The sequence below is a fragment of the Lynx rufus genome, unplaced genomic scaffold, assembly GCF_022079265.1.
Source record: "Lynx rufus isolate CCGP_SWC_20201006 ecotype Redwood Valley unplaced genomic scaffold, mLynRuf1.p SCAF_2, whole genome shotgun sequence".
NCBI lineage: Eukaryota > Metazoa > Chordata > Mammalia > Carnivora > Felidae > Lynx > Lynx rufus.
The window spans coordinates 219,335,768-219,359,227 of record NW_025814834.1 but is presented as its reverse complement, the minus strand read 5'-3'; positions in this window follow the sequence as shown (position 1 = coordinate 219,359,227).

The window sequence follows — 23,460 nt, the reverse complement described above, 5'->3', positions numbered from 1 at the left end:
CACAGGGAAGCAAGCCCCGGGACACCCAGCCTCACCTCTCCTCTGCTGACCCCAAAGGTCATCCCTGAGCATCAGGTCAGGTGCTCCTTTGCTGCTGGGAAGTCCTTGAAGCTCCTCGTGGCCTCAGGAAAAGCTCAAACTCCTTTGCGTGTCTTTCAAAAGGGCCCCCGTATGACTCCCATGGCCCTTCCTCCATAAAAAATATATATATATATAAAATTAAATATGCAAAGGTGTTGGTGGGAAGATGAATGTGTTGGTTAACATACGATGGAGAAGCCGGGCTGTCTGACTCTTCCTTCCTCGGTCTTGCTCCCCCCATTTCAGCCTCACACCCACCTAGATGCAGTCCTGCCGGGCCTCTGGGCCCCCGCGGGCCCCTTCCTGCCACCTCACTGCCTCCCATGTCCTTCCCTGCCTGCAGGCTCCTCCATACGCTTTGCGCCCCCATGCAGAGGTGACACTCTCTGGCCCTGTGGGTGGAGGGTCTGTGGGCAGGTGCCCTGGGGGCAGGGTCTGTGCATCTTCCTGGCTTTCTGCTACTGACCTCATTGCAAGACAGACATTGTCTTCCAGATCCTTCATTCATCCACAAACACACTCCGTGCGCCTGGCTCTGGAGGATGCTGGGAGAAAGGCGCGAATTAATAGCTTAATCAATGGCTGACCTGCTCAAGGAAATGAACCAGCACCACTCGTGCTGATGCCTGCAGGGAAGCAAAGAGGGCTCCTGAGGACAGAGGGGCCCCCGGGAAGGTTCTACCAGGAGCTGCTGCTTCCCTGAGCGGCAGAGAATGAAAGCGCGGGTGCACGCCGACACAGCGGGCGGCGGGGGGGGGGGGGGGGGGGTGTTCAGCTCACAAGTGTCCACAGTGTCAGAAGTCTCCATTGGCGCCTTGACGTGGGCATCTAGAAGTTTCCTTATATTCCTTGCACCTCTCCGGCTCTTGGGGAAACCGACTGCATTTTCTCCAAGATGTGATTGCGGAGACATTCCTGCAACACCAGCGAAAGCATGGCTGAGAGTTGACGACCCCAACTCAATTGGTAACACGACTACTAATTCCAGTGACAAAATTAATTGAGTGCGTACTATATCCCAGGATTCTTTGAAGTGCTTTCCGTGGTTACTTCAGCTCATGCCCATGGCCCACACCACACATTAAGATCTCGAGGGGCTCCCACCAAGGGGACCCCCGCCATCCGGGTGACTAACAGGTGAGGGGCAGCCGCCGTGACCGTGAGGGCCTGCTGGTTCCAGAGATCACCGTCTCGCCTTGCTTGTCCTGCTTCCCACAAATGTCTTCCAGGAAAGAAATTGCCGTACCTATTTTAGACACTGGGCTCGGGACGGTCGCCCTTCAGTTAGCGACAGAGCTGGGTTCAAACCCAGGACGGGCGCTCGGCCAGACATCCCCGCACGTTGGCTCTAGCGGTGTTCAGAATAAGGAGACGTCATCAGACATCCGGACACACTCGGGCCTGGTCCTGACCCCTGCGGTGAGGACAGGTCTGTCTGTCTCCAGCGGGAGTGCTGACAGTCGGACACCGTGGGCCCTGAGGTCCCGCCGTGAGGCTCCTCTTACACTGGACCCACAGCAGCGCCGGGAAAACCCTGTGTCCCTGACTCTGGCTCGGCTCTCACACAGGACATGTCACCCTTGCAGGTTCTTCTCACGGCATCCCCCAGATGGGAAGTGACAGCCAGCCAGCCGGGCAGGAAGACAGCGACCATCCCGCAGAATCAGGGTCCTGGCCTCCGTGGCGACACCTGTCTGTCTGCCCCGGTTGCTTCCAGCCACTCCAACCCGATGCGGTGAAGCAAAACCATTGCCACGAGGTTTAGTTGAAGGGCTGGTCTAAAGCCATGAGGATGGGTACAGACGGGAGGTTTGCCACCGAATGCTGACCACGGCACGGGGAGAGGGGACCAGAGAGGGTCGGCTGATCGGAGCGGGTCTCAGGAGCCCTGGGCCGCAAGAGGGCGGGGGCCTCCCCAGGGGCGCTGGCCTCAGAGGAAGAGGGACGGAACACAGGTGTCCACACAGGGCCCCTACCAGCCACGTCCGCTGAGCCCCTCCAGCCCCTGGACCTCAGGTTCCTCCACAGTGTCAGCCCTCCCTCCCTCAAGGATTAAAGGAGCCACGCTCGCCAGGCGCAAAGCTGGGGCTCACCCTCCCCACCCAGGGCAATCCCTCCTCGTACCGTTGCTATTATAAATCCCCCCATAATTTAAACTCAAGTTTACCCTCAAAACGGTCACTTTGGTTTTTAGCTTAGATTATTGACACAGGGCTAAATGACTTAATGCAGGCAAGACAGGGGTGTCCCGGACCCCACTAGTGTGAGTGCTCATCACTGTGGGGCACAGAAGACAGAGAAGCCTGACCCTCATCGGGCCCCGCTCTGCACCAGGGCCTGTTACAGAGCAGGCCGTGTATTACAAACATCCCAAAATTCACCGGTGGGAAACCGAGGCCCAGGAAGGTCACATAATTTTCCAGGTCCGCAGCTGGAGCCAGGATTTACAGTTGGACAGTGTGACTCCAGTAAGCCTGCTCTTATGAATTCCTTTCTGCTCCGGGGTTTCTCCATCACAGCCCTGTGGACATTTGGGGCGGAATCACTCTTTGCAGTGGGGACTGTCCCCCGCCCACAGGATGCAAGCAGCATCCCAGGCCACCACCCACTAGACGCAGTAACGCCACCCTATTGTGACCACCGGGAACTTCTCCAGACACTTCCAATGCCCTCTGGGTGGGGGCGGACTTTGCCCCTGGGTGATAACCACTGTTATAATGCCCCAGTATATCCCTTTTGTTTTGAAACAGCTTTATTGAGGGGAGCCTGGGTGGCTCAGTCAGTTGAGCAACCCACTTCAGCTCAGGTCATGATCTCATGGTTTGTGAGTTCGAGCCTTAAGTCGGGCTCTGTGCTGACAGCTCGGAGCCTGGAGCCTGCTTCGCATTCTGTGTCTCCCTCTCTCTCTGCCCCTCCCCCGCTCGCACTCTGTCTCTCTGTCTCAAAAATCAATAAACATTAAAAAAAATTTTAAACAGTTTTATTGAGATACAATTCCTATAACCATAGAGTTCACTCATTTAAAGGTTTTTAGTATATTCAGAGCTGTACAACCATCTCCACCATCATTTCTAGAACATTTTTATCACCCTATACCTATTAGTAGTCATGACCCATTCCCCCCGCCATGTCCCCCAACCCCAGGCAACCATTAATCTATTTTCTGTCTCCATAGATTTGCTTGTTCTGGACGTCTCACATAAATAGAGTCTTTAATACATTCTTTTTTTTTTTAATGTTTCTTTCTTTATTTTGAGAGAGAGAGAGTGAGCAGGGGAGGGGCAGAGAGACCGGGAGAGAAAGAGAGAATCCCAAGGAGGCTCCTCACTGTTAGCGCAGAGCCCGATGCAGGGCTCGATCTCACAAACTGTGAGATCATGAGCTGAGCCAAAATCAGGAGTCAGACATTTAACCAACTGAGCCCCCCCAGGAGCCCCCTCAGCACAGTCCTGACCATGACCACACAAACCCAGAGGAGGAGGAGTCTGGCTGGTTCCCCAGGGAAATTTTGGGGGGTCAGTGTGCACAGCCTAGTTATGAATTAGGTGCCGTGTTTCTCTGCAAGCCTTTTGCCAGAGTGCACATTCTCCAGCTGCAAGTGAGTTGAGCAAAAATGGAATTTAACAGAAAGGTGTGAAGGGAGCCCTCAGGGTCATCAAGGGAGGAATGGTGTCCCAGGAGTCAAGCAGTTCTGGAACGTCTTGGTGACAACAGGGCAACGCCAGTGGAAAATGTGAATGGTCAGCAGCCCCATGAATGGTCTCCAATCAGCATGAATGGTCTGTAACCAGCATGAATGGTCTGCAGTCTCATGAATGGTCTCCAACCTCAACCTCATGAACGGTCTGCAGCCCTGTGAATGGTCTCCAATCAGCATGAATGGCCTATGGCTATTTATATAGGTTCACATGACTCCAGACGAGATTCAAAGCCCTGGGACATAAAGAACCTGATCCAGGAAGTGTAGACTACATATGTATACTGAGACGGCATAGGAGACGACATCAGCAGGTATGGGCCCCCCAGGGCCCCATGGGGACGTATTTGTCTTCGAGTCTTTCTGTCCCCTCCCTGGTCCCAGCTCTCCTCGGGGCAGAGTACACTTCCCCATCCCATGCACCTGGCTTAGCCACGTGACGTGCTTTGGTCAATGGGGCGCTAGTGTAAGTGACCAGGGGTCCATTCTAAGTCCAGGCCTTAAGGGGCATTGCGTGTGTCCACTTGTCCTTCTAGATTGTCGGCCATCACCTGTAGCCTGGAGCAGAAACACCTGCAGATCATGAGCGAGAAAATTCCACTTTCATTGTTGTGAGTCATTGAGGTTCGAGGGGCTTTGCTAAACTGCATTGTCACAAAACAGCTGACAGTCGTCGTACCCCGGGGGAAGTGAGGAGAAGTCAGAAGGAAAAGGGAGGCCAAAACCTCCCGCTCACGTTCACTGTCTCAGCCAGCCACAGCCCAGGCATGTAGGCTACAGCTGTTGATACAGAGGCTCCCCTTGAGCACGGCTCGTCTTGCCCATTTGTCCCCCCGCAACAGGCTCTTTTAGTCCCGTGGGCATTGCACCCGTGGGGAAGCAAGCAAACCCTGAGCTCTTTCCTCAGTGAGCTGTCTCCCCTAAAGTCCTCCGGCAACCTGTCTGGAGCCCCTGGTCCTGTCCCCTCTCCTTGGATATTGTGCTGCCCCTTAAAGTTTCTAGGGAAGGAGATCTCCAGGGCATCCTGGCTCATGGAGGAGACCTCCATGCCCCTTCCTGGCTCTGGTGCTATACCTCCATCACCACACAGCTGTCTCCCTGTGTGTGTCTGTCCTCTTCTTATGCAGACCCACCTCAGTGCAGTGGGACCTCGTCCTAACTAACTACACCTGCAAAGGCCCTGTTCCTCAGTAAGGTCACATTGTGAGTGGACATGAATTTTGGCGGGGAGGGGGGAGGGGAAGGGGGACACACTTCAATCCAGTGCAGTGCCCAGTGATGCCAACAGAGTCTCAAGCCATTTGCAACACAAGATGACATGATCAAGTCCCCCAAACCACCTGCTAGAGAAGGTCAGAGCTGCCCTCTTGGTCTGCTCCCCAGACCCCTGGCTCGTGTCTCCAGCCCAGTGCCCCGCTCCGCTATCCGGATCATCACGCGTCTGGCAGAGCCCTCCCCGGAAGGCATGGCTGTCACATCTGGAGCTGTGACCCTGGAGAAATGGGTATTGGCGTCCAGCACCACAGACTTGCTCAGGGTTTTGGGTTTTGGGTGTTTGTTTGTTTGTTTGTTTGTTTTGGCTCTGGAAGGGACGGGTTGGAGAAGACTGAGGCGCACAGATTATCGCCAAAGAAAACATCCAAAGACGGTCAGAGACCCCCATGAAGAAGTGAGCCCACAGCGACTGGATGGTCACCAGGGGAGGGTACACACCATGAAAAAGTGAGCCAAGCCTCGGGGGCTCCCCCACTGGCGGCATTCTGTTCAATAAGAGCTTCTCCACCCCCCCCCCCGCAGCTGTGGTCCTCATCCGCACAAGCCCACCTTAGAATGCACACAGCAATTGGGGTCCACTTAGTTTCCGGAAGGCCCAGGCAGGAAGTAATCATTAAAAACATGTAAATTAAGTTACCCCAGGAGCTAAATAGATTCATCATTGACTTTTTCCCTCCTCTTGGATCTTAACCTTCTGAGGAAATTAATCACCAAATGGCTCAAAACAGCCATTTGGATTAGCATGTTCTATTCACAGCCCTGGAGTGTGAAAGGTCAGGCCTGCCGGGACAGGAAGAGACCCACCCCCCCTCTCTTCACAACCCCCTCGGCCCCTGGCAGGCCTCCCTTTGGGTAGGGTATTGGATACAGCTGATCTTGGTGGGGCGGGCAGTGGTGGTGGGGGGGGGGGTGGGTAACCAGAAGCCCCTGGCCGCCTGCCTCGGGCTCCCAGCGGTCACCCAGGCAGACGAAAAGGGTGCCACCATTTATGACGCTGGCAGCCTTCATTCCACTGGACCAACCCATCAGCCACACACTCTCTGGAGAGAAGAGCTTCGTCCTCCACAACAGAGGTTGAGATAAGCAGATTCTAGCTCCCTGTGTTTCAGAGCAAGATTTCTGCCCCCTATGTTATCCACTAGCCTAGTCACCGGGCATTTATTGAGCACCTACAGTATGCTGGGAGCTGCATTAGTGCTAAGCACGTGGCCATCAACCAGACCTGTCCTTGCCGTCGGGGGAGTCTAAGCGCAGTGGACACCCAGAATCACGCGATCCTAACAGCGTGACCACAGCGAGCAGAGGGTACCCTGGGCACCTGAGAAAGGGGCTGTAGGCGCTCCCCAGGGGGAAGCCAAGAGGGCTTCGTGGAGGAGACGACACTTCGAGCTTCGTCTCAAGCCTGGGTGGGCGTCTCTCGGGGCGGGGGGGAGGCTCTCCAGGCAGGACCAGCCCGTGTCAAGCATGGAGACAGCCAGACCCAGGTTCCAAGCGGGACACAGCCTGTCTGCGACTGTGCTGTCACTGGGTAAGTCCGTCTTCCAGCCATGTCATTCTTACTTGCAAGTACGTGGCTGCACACAGGGATGGGTCCTGCTATTCCTGTTGCTAGATGGCTGGAGCACAGGTGCGAGGCAGGTGGTGGCCCTGCAGCCGGGAGAAACTTTGTGCTGGGTGAGGTGGGGTGGGGTGGGGAGGGGAGGTGGGGAGATGAGTGAATGAGTGAATACGGGGAGTAAAGAATGGTCCTGGTGTCACAGGGAGGGGTCTGTCTCAGGGAGCACCTCGAAGAGACAGCGGCTGCCGTAGGCACTCAGACAGGCGCACCTCCGTCAGGCAGGTGCACTGTGGAACTGCCCCCCGTCCTGCGGCCGGGCAGGGTGAGATCTGCAAAGTCCCTCGCAGTCCGTCCCCCTGTTGACATCTTTGTCCCCTTCTCCAGGTGACTCTTGTCTTGGGTCTGAGGCCCGTGTCCCAGCGCTGCCCAGGTCATCCTTACAAATGCCAGCACCTTCACAGGGACACCTCCGTCCCTTGTCCCCTCTTGGCTCCCGAATCACTTTCTGTGGCTAGGAAACAAACTCCCGCCAACCGGTCCAACAAGGGACAACGGAAACTGCCTCCAGCAGAAAGAATCGGTGACAGAAACCGTGGACGCTGAGCACAGCGAGCAGCAGGGCGCTTAACGTACGGTTTTATTTTGGAAATTAACGTAAAGGGCAACTTTGGGACACTCGTGACGGACAAGTTCCAGTTTCACCTCTGCGGGCTCCTCCCAGGACAGGACCAAGGCCGTGCCTCTGTGCACGCCTCCCGCCTGTCCGCCCAGCACACTGTCAAGACTGGCTTGCACCCCACGGGGGCCCCGGCTTGCTGACCGCCGAGCCTCCGAGTCCGAGGGAAACAGTGCACCCCCTGTCCTCTCTCTCGGGCCCCCAGGCAGGGGTACCTCGGGGTCCACAAACCAGGGCTTGGCCACAAGCCTGCAGCTCCCTCTCTGCAGGCACGGGGCCGTCTGCCTCTGGGACTCCGCACACAGGCTCTGCAGAAGACATGTGCCGAGCAGCTGCTTCTGGCCAGCGAGCGGAGAGCCGGGAATCTGCCAATTTGTGACAGACGTCTGAAGAAGCTATTTCTAAAACAGCAATTACCAGAAAGGGGAACAAATTACTACTTACTTCAGACTTTCACACATGGAGAATCGGGGCCCTACAAAGTAATCAGGGCAATGTGTTTGCAAAACGGCATTATTTATATTGAAATATTTCACAGAGAAAGGTCAGGAGCAGAAATTGAAGGTTAGCGAGGAATAAAATACCAGGGTCACTGTATCTCTGGAAAGTCTGAGCAGGGCCTTGATTACTGCCGCATTAGGCACATTTGGAAACTATCAAATAAATCCAGGCTGGTATCCAACGGCAGATTTCTAGGAAAACATGAGCTCGGCTGTCCAAACCCAATGGCAGGACGGCAGGGCAAGGGGACAGGCCCACCCACACCGGTGGCCCACGAAGGGTCTGGCTGTGCCCAGGGAAGCAGCCCCACATCCTGTTGTGTTGCTAAGCAACCTCCCAGCCTCTCTTGGTCTCCGCCCAAGGTCCCCAAGACCGGAGGGACCGGAGGGAGGAAGGGAGAAGGGGAGGGCAGAGTGGGCTCACCCTCCCCGCCCCACGCTCCCCATGGGCCCCGGGGGAGGGGACACCCCTGACGATCATTTCAGTAACACACAGTCATGCTATGCTTGTACCCGCTTACCTAACTGGAGCCTCTGAACAGCCCCGTGAGGCTGCGAGGGAAAGGTACTCGGCCCAGTGCTGGCTGCCCCCCACCTCTGCTGGCTTCCTTGCCTGGCCAACCCCGGGCCTCGCACTTGGACGGTCAGCCCTCTGCTCACCCCCGCATCCTCGATCCAGTGCGGTCCCAGGGTCTCTCTCCCGAGATCCGGTGCCGAGCTCCAGGGACAGTGATGGTGCTGTTGGTGGATTTCGGCCCCGCCTGCCTGAGTCCCTTCTGGCTTGGTCTGTACTTTGTCTACCCCACTGTCCTATATTTTGGAGTTAGGAACAGCCACTTGCTCAGAGACGTGACAAAGGTCTCTGCCCCCCGGTTCTCAGTGGTTCTCTTTCTCATGCCATCTGGCCTTCCGGGCCCCCCTCAGCACGACCACCCTGGCTGCGGCCAGGCCCCTCCCTCCGGCCTCACCCACCCCAACATCCTCAGTCACCTGGCACCCGGGCAGGCAGGCCCACCCTGTCTTGCGTTTTCTCCCAGGCAGGTCCCTCCACCCCGCCCCCCTCTCCTCTGGAGGCTCTGCCCCCTTCTCCGGTGCCCTGGCTCCTGGATGTCCTCCCAGCCCACACGGCACCTGCTGGCACACGCCTTTGCTGTGGGTGTCAGCTTCGCAACCACCACCGAGCCGAAGTCTTCCTTGGGGCAGACACCGTGGAACGTTCCTTCGTGTGCGCAATCAGGCATTCTCCAGGCCCTCACATGGCCCTGGGGGGCACAGGGGTGTGTGTTCCGCTCTCCGGTGTGTCCTCTGCCCCTAGAACAGTATCTGCCACAGAGCAGGCACCCGATAAATATTTGAGGAATTACTATCCGTCCACCATGACCTAGGTCTCCGTTCATCCACCCGTTCATGTAACAAAAGCCTTCTGAGCAGCTCCGGGGCAGACCCACCAGAGACAGGAGCGTCCACGGAAACAGAGATGCTGAAAGGCAGCTTTGCTGTCAGTTTCTCAGCAGCTTCTGTGTGGCACATGGGGCTTGGCCGGGGCTGAATGGGGGCTCGACGTGTCCTTACAGACCCTTCGCACAGAGAAGTCATGTGCTCATGACCACAGGGCAGGATCCCAGGGAGGACTGTCAGACTGTGGCAGAAGACAGAAGGACAACGGCAGGGACAGAGGGTCCTTGCCCATTTTACCTTCACGCAGCAAGAAACATATCCACAAAGGCCAGAGGAAGAGGGGTCGCCAAGACCGCGGTGAAGGGGAATCCTGCCCGCAGGCCCGTTCAGGTGGGAGGGTCTGGCCGGAGTTGGCTCCGGAATTTGCAAGGCCCAGTGCAGAGTGAGAGTGGCATTCTTTGTTCAAAAAGTGCCATTAAAGGTACTAAAACATAGACCCCTTTTCTTCTGGTCTTTTAGCTTGTCATGGCAATTTTTAAATGTTTTTAAGTTTATTTATGTATTTTGAGAGACAGAGCAGGGGAGATGGGCAGAGAGAGGGAGAGAGAGAGAATCCTAAGCAGGCTCCAAGCTGTCAGCACAGAGCCCGATGCCGGGCTCGAACTCAGAAACCGTAAGATCATGACCTGAGCTGAAGTCAGATGTTGAACCGACTGAGCCACCCAGATGCCTCTCAATATATTTTTTATATGTTTACTTATTTATTTTGAAAGGGAGTGAGAGAGGGAGAGTGGGGGAAGGGGAGAGAGAGGGGCAAGAGAGAGAGAATCCCAAGCAGACTTCACACTTCAGCACAGAGCCCGATGCGGGTCTCAAACTCACGAACTGTGAGATCATGACCTGAGCCGAAACCAAGAGTCAGATGCTTAACTGAGCCACGCGGGTGCCCGATCGTGGTGACTTTCATTTGCTATATAGTGGCATTACGAGTAAAGAAACTTTACATTTTAAGTTATTAGCGTGGATTTTACCACTCATCCCGAAATTGTGCGATGCCAGTGCAAGTGCCCTCAACTCTAGTGTGGAATCACTGAAATTGTGCGACTCGCACTTTGTGGCTCGTACGTGACAATGTACTTCGACCTCAGCAGGACAGTGGCAATGCTACATGCACACTGCGAGCTCTGTTCCCCTTTCGGCCGCGGGCTCTGCTTTGGACAGTGGTCGGTGAGGAAGGGTCGCGAGGGAAAGGAAGTGCACCGTGACCTCACACAGGGAAGTGACGTCAGTAGGGAAGGAGATAAGGTTCCTTGGTCCTTCGTGCCTCCCCTGGAATTCTGTGTTCGGGCCGCATCGTGAGTGCCACGTGCAAATGGGGTGGCCCTGAATGGTGGACACACATACCACAGGCATCTGCCCGACTCACGGCCACACTCCAGCGCCTGTCAGATGTTGCTCGAAAAACACAAATTCAACGTTAGAAACCCATTAAGAATTTCAAGATGGAGACCACAAGCACGGAACCAAACGCGGGCCCTTGGGGCACCTGGGGGGCTCAGTCGGTTGAGTGTCTGACTCTTGATTTCGGCTCAGGTCATAACGGGGTTTGTGAGATGGAGCCTCGCATCGGGTTCTGTGCTGACAGCTCAGAGCTTGCCTGGGGTTCTCTCTCCGCCCCTCTGCTCCTCTCCCACTCATGTGTTCACTCTCGCTCACTCGCTCTCTCTCAAATAAATACAATCTTCAAACATGGGCCCTTCTGACGGTGTGGCCTCGTGTCCATCCAGGTGGCCCGAGGCCATTCCTCCTGCCCTTGCTCAGGAGGAAGCCCTGCCCTGAGCTCCCGGGTGGCTCCTTTCCCATCACTGGACCTTCTCTGGGCCCCCAGAGTGGAGGTGGACCCACTGGAAAGGGAGGCAGGGCCTTCGGGGGTGAGACCCTCTGTTGCCTTGGCTCACACACCGTGTCAGGCTGACCCAGAGCCTCCCGCCACGGCGCTCTCCATGTATAAGACAGCGGACAAGGCAGCGCTCAGCTCCACAGGCTCGGCCGCAAGCCCCTATTTCCGTTTCTGAAATACGCAGGCTTAGCAGGCTCCGAGGAAGCGTCCAGCGTGTGGCCGGGTGGAAGGCAGCAGAGTCAGGAGAACTGACTGGGACGGACGCGTTGCTCTCAGCCTCCGAGCTATTTTTAAAATCCCTTTTTAAAAAAATTTTTTTAATGTTTATTTACTTTTTGAGAGAGAGAGACAGAGCGCGAGCAGGGGAGGGGCAGAGAGAGAGGGAGACACAGAACCCGAAGCAGGCTCCAGGCTCTGAGCCATCAGTACAGAGCCCGATGCGGGGCTCGAACTCATGAACTGTGAGATCATGACCTGAGCCAAAGTCAGACGCTCAACCGACTGAGCCACCCGGGAGCCCCTAAAATCCCTTTTGAGTGCTGGAATGGTTTCGCCCCCATGATCCGCAGAAGAAAGCTCTTTCATCAGGGCCCCCCCCCAGAACCCCCTGCACACGCACACGTGAGGATACCCACACACACCGCCCCCACGCGTGGGGTTCGACGCCCACTTTGATCACGAGCATCTTTGCGTCGCGGTGGATGACCTTGGGCTGAACGTGCTCGGCCACCGCGGTGCTGGCGCAGACAACGCGTTCCTGGGCTCCTCTCCGGAGACTGTCTTCAGAGCCAGGATGTATTATTCTTGGTGGCGGGCCACGTTCATTTGTTGAAGTCGGACACCATTTTGAAAACAGCCTCAGGTCCACAGGAACTAAGGCTGACGTCCCCGGTGGGGGTCGAGTGACCCAGAGCCGAGGGACCCCAGGGCAATCGGCAGAGCCTCCTTCGGTGGCTAAATGCACAAGGTCTGGCCTCAGGCTGCCCGGCTTTTGATCTGGAGCTTAGACATGCATTGTCTGTGTGACCTTGAGCAAGTGACTTCCCCTCTCTGTGCCTTGGAAGCCCTGTCAAGTTAGGTTACTGGGAATGGCACTTAGCTCTGGGAGTTCTTCTGAGGATTAAGTAAGACAAAGTGTATAAAGTACTAAGAACAGAGTCTGGCACACGGAAAACACTATGTAAATATTCACCATTTTTATGCCGACTCTCCAGGAAAGAGATATTTACAGAGGGGCTTGGAGAACAATGACTCCGGAGGACTCTCAGGGGCCCTTCAAGGTCTGTCTACGCAGTCTTCTCAGTACCAGTATCTCTCTAGACCAGCGCTGTCCAACAGAACTTTCTAGAACAATTGCCACGTTCTCCTCTACAGTGTCCATTTCAGTAGCCACCAGCCACATGTGGTTCCCAAGGACCTGAAATGTGGCCATTGTGGCTGAGGAGGTGCCTTGTAATTAACTTAAATTTACAAGGCCACATAGAACTACAGACTACCAAATTGGACAGTACAGCTGTCAATCATTTCCAGAATTTCTCAATTTGAAAAGGAAAAGAAAAAAGGTTCTGTACTCGGACAAGAGTGAGAAACATTGATTGCTACATCGCCATCTGGATGGATGCTCCCCAGTACTCGTGAACTGATTAAAGGCCCTGAGAAGGCTTGCAGCAATTAAACTTTGTTTATCCAAACATTCCCCAGATTTACTTGACCACAGAATCTCTTTTCTGTGCAGACGTATACAACATTCATTGACATCCAGCAGAGCATTCCAGAAGGAGAAGTCTGGGCCCACCACAGCAATGAATGCCATTTGGCTTTATATCTCTGTTTAGTCAGTGCTAAGGATTCCCCAAACTGGGAGACAATACAAAGTCACTCATGCATTCACTCAACAAACATGTGATGTGCACTGACCACATGCCGGGCTAGTGCTGTGCCTGCAGCCAAGTAATTGTCTCCCTTTTTCACCCAGTGCAAGGGAGGCATTTCCCACCTGTCCCCAGAGGGACATGGGTTCTCTGCCTCCTTTCTGGAGGCCCCGTGTTTTTAAAAGCTCCCTGGTGATGCCGCTCAGAGCAAGTTTAGAACCACTGGTGGGGGAAGCAGGGACGATGGGTCCCTTCCACCTCTCCGAATCCAGCCCAGGATGACTCCCGCTTCCCACGGCCGGCCCTGCCCCGTCTGAGTGGGAACCCCTCTAGCATACTCTTGACAGACTGAGCCCCGTCTGCCGGTCCCGGTCCTGCTCCCGGAGACGTGAGCACCTCACTGGAGGCGGAGGAGGGAGCGAGCTCTGGGGGTCTGGGATCAGCTGTGCCCTCCCCAGTTAGCCACCAAGGACACAGAAACAGGGTGCTGTGCCCATCGAGTTCCACCCAGCACAGAGCGCCTTAATGAATTTTAGATTGAAAAACCAAGGTACTGGCATATCCTTAAGATGCCTAATAAAGCAGTTGGCCCGAAAGTCAGTCTCGCCCTCCAAATGAAGCCCCAAATGTGGAGCCGCCACCGGGCTTGCCAGACCTGCTTAATGCAAAATGGGTAATGTCATTACAAGCCTCTTGAACGCGGGCTTATGAATAAAAGAACAATGTTAGAAAACAAGTCTCGGTGGTTTCTATGCATCGCAAACAGCCCGGAGCACATCCCCCTCCCAGCCCTTCGGCCCAGCAGAGGGCTCTCCTCCAAGACCCAACAGGCCCCCCAGTCCAACACGCACCGTCCCCGGCAATGCTGCAAGGTGCCAGGAGCAGGAAGTCTGACCTCCCGAGCATCCAAGCGCCCCCTCCCCCCCTCCCACCCCAGGACAACTCAGGAGGAGGACTTTGAAGCCACCCCTTGGGCACCGAAGGCAGAAGACACAAATCAGTAACAGAAAAGAACCCCACGCCCTCCAGCGTGCGTCCTGCGTGCTTGCAGAGGGTGCTAGGAATGCCCGCCTCTGCAGCCCCAGGCAGTCGGCCGTCTGCAGGAAACATGTCGGTCCTGCGGGGGCCGGGCTGGGACAGGAGTCCCTGGTGAGCAGGTGCCCCTGGCTCCCTCAGCAGAGGACGGCCTGCCCCAGGGCAGCGTCCAGCACGGGCACGCCGCAGAGCGCGAAAGAAAGAACAAAGGAGACCGAGAGAAAAGCCATCTATCTCCCGGACTCGAAACGAGAAGATGAAGTGTTTGGGAGGCCTTTCAAAGGACTTTTTCATCCAGTGCCATCGAGGTTTGAGCGACCGGGAAGAGACAGATCTGAGCAAACCGGACGGATGGCTCGGAGGGCGGTGCGGTCGGTCAGCGTCCTGGGAAGAGACAGACCCTGTCGTGCGTGCAAGGGCACCACGGGCTGTTGCGAGAGTTTCCTGCCATGCCGGGGTTTGTCCTGGGAATACGAGTGTCTCCCTGCATGGCCTGGGAGCAGGATGAGGACCAGTGACCTCCCTCCCAAGGCCCCGGGCCTCTTGGGTCACAGCCTCTGCCGAGGTCACGCCCATCCTGGGGAAAGACCCTCATTTTCCCTCTCGCTGAGCGTCTCCAGACCATCTTATGGTCAAGTTATCTGTTGGCAACCTCTCTTATCTGAAATACAAAAATATGTATTAGCAAATATTTATTGAGCTAGCAGAACTGTGAACACAAAGAAGGCGATTCATAAATATTGCACGGCTGATTAATTGGTGCCGTCATCCCTGCCTTAGAGGGCCCTAGGAGCCGCCTACCGCACTTGGTCCTGTCCCCAGCAGTCACCCAGCACCGCAGCCACCGCTCTATCGAGACGGGGCTCTCTGGGCACCTGGGTGGCTCAGCCGGCTAAGCAGCCGACCCTTGATCTCGGCTCAGGTCAAGGTCTCACGGTTTGTGAGTTCAAATCCCGAATCAGGATCTGGGCTGACAGTGTGGAGCCTGCTTGGCATTATTCTCTCTCTCTCTCTCTCTCTCTCTCTCTCTCTCTCTCTCTCTCAAAATAAATAAATAAGCTTAGGAGGAAAACAACAACCAGACTCTCAAGGCAGGCATGGTCCCCAGATCTGCTCCCTTCTCTGTCCAACAAATCAACAAGGCGACCCCACGATGCGCGAGTGCGGAATTTCCGACACAAGCCCGGGCGTCCTTCCAGAAACTTGGGAACTCTCTGGCCTACTCTGAACTTTTCTCTTCCGGCCCAAGTTAGAGGTGGGGAAAAAAAAGCCCAAGTCAAAGCAAAGGGCAAACCTTTGAAAGGCGTGTTTGCAACTTTTAATGGCATTAATCTGTCACAGTGCACCAGAGGGGAAAGCTTCCTCTGTGTCCCGACTGTAATAAGTACATATTGAGCAGCCCGAGACTTGATTTATTAACAATGAGATTTTACAGGCAAGCCATTATTGACAGATGGTAGCAATTTTAGGCACTCCAGATCAATACCCTTTAATCGAGTCAAATCTCAACAAATTAAATTAAACCAAGATTCTCAAATAGCCCCAAACTAAACAAATGGATGTGTGTAAAATATCCCCACGTGGCTGGATGACACACGGGTCCCTGTCCTGAGTCAACAGCGGTGTTTTTATTTATTTGTTTGAAAATCGAGACACGTGTCAGGACACTACTGTTAAATGGGCACATCGGCAGTCCTTCCGAGCCCTGCAGCTGAACACTGGGATGCGAGAGGGGCCTTGTCGAGGACCATGTGGAAACAAACCGTCCCCTACCTGTCTGCCTCCCCCCACACTCCCTCTGGCTCGTGGCTCCTGGAGAACAAAGGCCACATCCCAGCGCTGCCCCTGGGGACCTAAGTGAGCTTGGGTGAATCCCAGGTAACTCTTTTCACCCACAAAACAGAGTTGCTATGACATCAGACAAAATCACGTATTTGGAAGGCCAAGTCTGGGTCTGGCACGGCAGGTGTTAGAGCAGGGAGGCCTCCAGCTGGACGGTGGCTGACGAGCATCATGTCGGCACCCACGGCCAGCCCGTCCCCAGGGAGACGGGGTCCCTGCGAAGCAGGAGGTGGGCCAGCTACGTCACATCACAGCGGATGTCTCCCGCCCCGAGGAGCCTCTCTCAACACGCAGTTTTCAGTTTGGGAATTCTTCTCCCCCCCCTGGAATTCTGCAGCGTCAGACGGAAGTCCTTGTTTCCAAGATTCAAGTATGGATCGTGCTCCGTCCGTAGAAGCCTGATGTTCGGGGTCAGCATTGGAAGGAGATGACTGGGCTTTGCTGCCCCCGGGTCCACCATGGAAAGGGCGTGTCAGAGGCTCAGAGATGGCCCGGAGCGCTCCCGACACCCAGGCTGGACGGAGCCTGGCTCGGGGGAGGACCGAAGGCGGTTGTGGCTCCAGGCGGGAACAGGGAGCGACAGTCACAGGGTCACTGGGGGCAAGAAGGCGCCTCCTGCCTTTGTTTGGGACACCCCCAGGCAGCTGAATATAAAAGCGGCTGGGGTTTGCGGGTTTTCTTTGCCAGCTACACTCGTCCTAAACACCCGCTTGTCACTGTGACTCCAGGCACACACGGCAGAAGCACCCGGGAAGCTCTGTGAGGGCAGATGCAGGAGACACCTAGCTAGCTGCAGCCTTGCCTTTGTTCTTCCTGAGCTGTGTTTGTCCAGAGGTGTTCTGGCCCCTGACCCTCAGCTACACCTGCCAGCCCCCTGCACCCTCCCGATCCCGCTTCACTATAATTGTGTTTGTTTCCTGTGGCTGCCATGGCAAATTACCCCAAACTTGGTGGCTTGAAACCACAGAACTATATCGTCCCTCCCCCCCCCCCCCGTCCTGGAGCCTAGGGGTCTGAAATCAAGCTGCCAGCTGGGCCATGCCCCCCCCAGGAGGCCACAGGGAAGGGTCTGTCGCTTTCCTCTTCCTGCTTCTGGGGGCTCCGGGTGTGCAGGCTCCGGCAACATCCCTCCCATCTCCCTTTCCATCCTCACAGGGGCCTCTCCTCCTCTACATTCTTTTCTCGTGTAAGGACACCTGTCATTGGATTTAAGGCCACCCAGATAATGTAGGGTCATCTTATCTCAGGATCCTTAACTGCATCAGCAAAGACCCCCTTTCTGAAGAAAGTGGTATTTACAGTGTCCAGCGATGAGTGCATGTCTTTTGGGAGGGCACGATGCAGTCCACTACGAATAGTCTTCTCCCCATCAATGAATGGTTGGATGGATGGATGGATGGATGGACGGACGAATGAATGAACAAGCAGCTGCTACTCCTGACAGCAGTCAGCAAACAGAAGAAGGTGGCAGCTGGATGTCTCGATGCCCCTGCGTGGATGCAGGGTGGGGACTGAGGCTGAGGCTCAAAGACCCAGCAGTGAAGACTCCGTCTCCCCGTTTCCAGGGTGAGGCTGAAGGGCCCGGCTCCACCTCCTCTAATCGGGCAGCAGCCTTGCATCAGGGCCCCTTCCTGGGGACCCCAGGCCCTGAATGAGTTGGCTGCAGTGCTCAGCCAGACCACCCAGACCCGGGTCTGGCCTCCAAGGCCCCCTCCCTCCATCGCAGGGAAGGAGCTGCTGGATAAACACAGGCAGTATGTGCGTGAACAGGTGCAGGTGTGCGTGTGTGGGTGTGGGTGTGTCCATGCACGTGCAGATGTGTGCATGTATGTGTGCATGGGTGGGTGTGTGCGGGTGCACATGTGTGTGTGCAGGTGTGGGTGTGTCCATGCACGTGCAGACATATCCATGTGTGTGCAGGTGTGTGCAGGTGTGCAGGCATGTGGGTGTCATGTGCATGGGTTTGCGTCCGCACAGCTAGTGGCGTGGGCGTAATTAGGACACATTCCCAGCAGCCCTGTTTCCTCTTCGGGCCTGTAATTCCCTGCCCTGTCAGAATATTAGTACTAAAAATTATGAGACATAAATGGGGCTGGTTACCATAAAAGCTGTAAAATATTTGTTTCTAATGGAGCCTGTACACAGCGAATCTGTCTTCCGGTGGCTGAGAGCCCTCCCCTCTAAGAAGAGGGCCATCTTCTCAACTACACGCAGTGAAAACACACGCCTGGTTTTCAGGGTGTCCCCACACCCCCTCCCCAGGCTGGGGTCTCCTGGGTCCCAGCACTGGGGAGGGGGTGACAAGGGGATTCGCAGCATCTGGGCATCTGCCAGGGGCCAGACAAGGTGGCCAATGCATCACATGCACTGAAGACCCATCCAGACAGCAAGGTACCCCTCTTTCCTCGGAGCAGACAGAACATGAGGTTGAGCCAGGTAGAGGCACTCATCCAAAGCCACACAGGTAGTCGCCAAGAAGCCAGGGTGGCCCCCAGACCCATGTACTTTCCGGTGAAGAGGTTGGCACCTTGTGGGGATGAGAACCACCTGGACATGGGGGGGGGGGTGGAGGTGGGGGTGGTATTTTTGTGGGACCAGCCATGCTCAGCCTTTTCCAAACCCCACTGAGGGGAGCCTGGGGTAAGACTGGATTCTCATTTGTAATGAGCCCCCGGTGACTTGTGTGGATGGTCCTCTAATAAGCCTCTGAGGGGCTTAGGTGGGAGGACAGCTGGTTGGTAGGTTTGTTTCCAGCCGACCTGCCAGGAGGCTGCGGTCAGAAGTCCATACAGTCAAGCACCTGCCCATCTCTCATCTCTAGGGTGACCCTGAAAGGCCCTCATATCTAGGAAAACTGAGGCTTTCTGGCTGGTGAAGGGCACCAGGGGGACTCAGGACAAGGATGGGACCCCAATCGCTGCAGGTAAGCCATATGGGTAGTTGCCGGGACACAAACCTTGTGGGGAGCAGTGGCTCTCTGGGGGTGGTCTACAGATGTTGTTCAGGGGACGCAGGCTTCCCCTACCAGGAACTAAGGCATGAGCAGAACATCCCTCTTGGCATGGATGGGCCTTTTCCTTCTTTCATGGAAAGCCCAGGTCCTCTCATCAGTATTTGGTGGGACAATGAATATATTTTCAATATGGTAGGAAACCCTGAGTGTGCTGGGAAGAAGGATTAGCAGACAAGCAGTCCGGATTGTCAAGGGGAGTGAAAGCCATGGTGAGGACTTGTGACCTTACATGTATTTTATTTTTTTTTAATGTTTATTTATTTTTGAGAGAGAGACAGAGACAGAGACAGAGCGTGAGTGGGGGAGGGGCAGAGGGAGAGGGAGACACAGAATCCGAAGCAGGCTCCAGGCTCTGAGCTGTCAGCACAGAGCCTGATGGCGGACTCGAACTCACAAACTGTGAGATCATGACCTGAGCCGAAGTCGGACGCTTCACCGACTGAGCCTCCCAGGCACCCCATAGGTATTTTAATTAATTCATGACTCATGCATTCTTTCAAAAGCAATTAGGGAGCACCTACTATGCTCTAAGCACTGAATTTGGAGTTGGGATGCAGCCACGAGCAAAAAGGCATTCTTCCCTCTTTGCACCAAGAACAGAGCCTAAGCAATTAAACAAGTATGAGGTAAAGCATGACGAGCCATGGGAACTGCAGCAGGGCCCAGGCACCATGAGCAAAGGCATTCAGAAAGAGTCCATACAACCACCTACTCAGGTCCTTATGAAGGTATGCAGGCAGCACAGAGAGAAGAGCTCAACTGTAATGACTGTTAACTTCTACCCAGAAGAAAGGATCCTGGAAAACTGGGTGCCCTCCTGGACTAGACAGGGGGAATGTTCACACCAGTCCCTGGTGGCAAAATATTCTGTTTTAGATGGAAGAAACTCTCTATCTGTGTCTATGCTTATATGTCTGTCTATCTATCTATCTATCTATCTATCTATCTATCCTTCCATCCATCCATCCGTCCATCCATCCATTCATCCATCCTTCCTTCCATCCATCCATCCTTTCATCCATCCATCCATCCGTCCGTCCATCCGTCCATCCATCCTTCCTTCCATCCATCCTTCCATCCATCCACCCATCCAACCATCTATCAGTCCATCCATCCATCCATCCATCCATTCATCCATCCTTCCTTCCACCCATCCATCCATCCTTTCATCCATCCACCCATCCACCCATCCATCCTTCCATTCTTCCATCCTCCCATCCATCCAGCTAGCTATAAGCTATCTATGTACCTATCCATCTATGCATTTATCTACCTATCTACTTATCAGTCTATCTATGTGTATGTATGTGTCTATCTATAATCTACTTATTTATTCATCCATGCATGCATCCATCCATCCATCCTCTATCCATGCATCTATGCCTCTATCTATCCATAAATCATGATATTACATCTGTGTCTATGTATGTAGATACATGTATAGTAGATAAAGGTAAAGAGGAATATAAAATATGAAAACAGAAGCTGGGGTTTAAGCTTTTGGTCCCATTTGGATCCATGCAGACAATTCTCTGGAGCAGAAAATGTCTTGCTCAATTTCATTCTGCTGAAATTATAATAAATACATAAATAATTATGGGTTGCTTCTGAAGAGCAAGTCGATTTCCCCCAAAATTATTGAGCCAGGGTTATCCTGACTAACTGAATATTCTGAACAAGAAAGAAGTAACCTTTGGAAACGATATTCTATACAATTTCATATTTGTCCAAATATTGGCCCTGGAACACGGCAGTTAAAACACTCCTGCGTCAGAGTGCTGCTGATTTGGGTGCTTTCTCTGAGGTCCAGCAGCTCCAGTCAGCCTCTCGCAGCCCCCTTTCAGCAGAAAGAGCAGAAATCAAGCCTCATTACTAAGCCTGCTCTTGTTTGGGAGAAGTTAACTGGAATTTACTAAACCTGGTTGCCTTGAAGAGCTGAGAAAATGGATGCTTTGCGTCTGAATTTCCATGTTCTCCAGCAACATATTTCATGAAGAATTTACCCATGACTTCATGGCCTCGATCTATCTTTAATGGCATTTCTGCCAGCCCGTCTTCCTGTGGCCCCTGTTGGCATCTGAGGCTTTCATCATTCAGTGTCCTCTGTCCTCCCCACCACGCCCCACACCCCACCCCTCACATCACTCAGGGGCCACCTGACTGTCTCTTCATCCCAGGTCCTATTTACCCACAGATGAAACCAACTCTTCCCTGGAAGCCACGTCCACCTTCTTGAGAAGATCAGTTTATGGTGGTGATTGTTCTGACATAGACAGGCACACAGCAGTCCCCTTGCCATGACTGTACACATGTATTCTGGAATTGAGATCCAGCCTATATGCCACAGGGTTGACCCTAGAGAGCACCAGGAGGCATCGAGCATTAGGTCGGGCTTCATCCCCAGCTCCAAAGGGCTCCATTTTGGTTTGAAACATTAAATATGTGGCATGGGGTTAGAACCAAATCCCAGAACCTTTCAAGTGAATGACCTTGAACTACTGACCCTCTGTCCACCTCACATACTCACCACTAAGTGGAAGCTTCACACCCATTGCAAGGTGCTCCAGTAGGGATGAACAGAGATCCTCCAGCCATCCCCATCTGAGACATACCAAATGCACGGAGCAAGAGAGGTCAAGAAAGGTCAAGGCATGACAAAGGAGAAGAAAACAGAGCAAACGCATCACACACATCACCAAGCCCAACTCGGACTGCAGAGCACGAAAGGCACCCGAAACCCACATTTCTGAAATATGAACATTACCATTGCCAGCAAACCCACATTCACAGCGTTCCTGCCTCAGAGTATTTATGGAGACATCCCACCAGTCAAGGAAGACTTACGAGCTACATAAATACAAAGGATAATCCAGCAAATTCCAAGTTGTACTAAAGGGCCGCAAATCAGTTCTTGGGCTGGGTCCCAGATACAAAGAGAAAGTGTGATTAAGTGTGACTTTTTTAAAGTTTTGTTTGGATTTATTCCTAAAAGCTCCTTCACCCAGAGACTCAGGTTTCTTGTTGGCACAGATGGCTGCCGTGTCATGAATCAGAGGCAGAAGATTTGAGCAGTGTCCAGAAGGAGCCTAGAGGGAAAAAAAAAAAAAAAGAGGAAGAGGAAGAGAAGTCCAAGAAACAGAATGGCTCAGAACTTTGGGGCAAAATGAAGATTTGTCAGGACAAGTCCCCCAGCCGGGGTGCGAGGCCATGAACCCCAAGTGCCAGCTGGGACCTTGGGCTTGGATGCTTCCCTGGGGCTGTGCAGGTGACCACAGGTAGCACGCCCAGCCACTGAGGGGACATCTTGGAGGTAGGGCAAACGTTGGCTGGGACGTGATCAGAATGAACAAGAAGACAAATGGACAGGTGACATTGGGAGACACAGGGGACAGTGGGCTCGGATGCTCAGCACTGGCGGTCATCTCCCCAGGCATCTGAGGAATGTCTGTGTTCCCTACCCAGCATCCTCCCCAACTGGCTGGGGCAGAAGTGCCTCAGTGAAGTCCCCTGAGACAACGGCATCCTCACAAAAGACCCTGAGCTGGGTGGGCTCTTGTCTGCTCGCCTCCTGAGCTTCCTCATCCCTGTAATGGGAATGATCACCTTCCTCAGTGAATCACTATGCGGGTGATAGGATAGGCGCTTAAGCAGCAGCCAACAAAGTCGGATTTCAAGGCAATTTCTTCCACCCCTTCCTTCCGATCATAGCAGGCAAGGAGGGTTCAATCACGCCTTCTCATTTTCTGATGCTTTGATATCTGGTGCCTTTTTGACCCTGGAGAGACAGCCCCTCCTAGGGCCAGCCAGTTCCTTGAGATAGTAGGTGACCAGCCTTGCAAAGCACACTTTTCTTATGCAAAGCAGCCAGTGCAGAGCTCACAGCCCCACCTCCTCTTCTATGGTGCTCTCACACCCTGGGCCACTGTCCCCCTGCCCTAATCACCCCAGGCCAGGTATCAGAACACTAGGGGGCACCCCAATGCACCCCAGAGCCTGATGAAACCATTCAAGTCCTGGCCAGAGCTGAGCCTATGACTTTGCCTCATCCATTACCCATTTCTTCCCACAGAAACCCTGATAAAGCCTCAGGCCCATATTTCCCCCTCGCTCCTTCTACATCCAGACTCGCCCTCGTGCCTCCCTGTGGGTCCTAGCAATGGCACGCTGTGTCCCCACTTCCTGAGGTCTGTTGGCCTCCCCATACCTGAATACTTGTACATTTTCAAACTAGAATAACCAGGCCTGGGGAGTACATCTGGACTGTCCTCCCCTTGGGGACAGGTTGGCTGCAAAGTGACCTCCATCTGCCCGAGGGAGTTTGTGCCTGGCTCAGCACTGGGGCTGGGGCAGGTCCAGCCAGCTCTGGGGAGGGATGAGCCAGCACACCCGAGCTGCATCCCTACCTAGCCTCTCTGTGCCCAAAGATGGCACTCTTCCCGCCCCCACGACAACTTGGGACATCTCCCACCATCTTCAGAATCGGGGCAGCAAGAGGAGAGCTTTCAGTCAGGGGCCCCTTGAGACCCTCCCACTCAGTGGATACCTCTCCCCTGGGAAGGGGGTCCCCAAGGCAGCCTGGGGCTCCTCAGTACCCCTGCTATCTTGCCTCCAGGG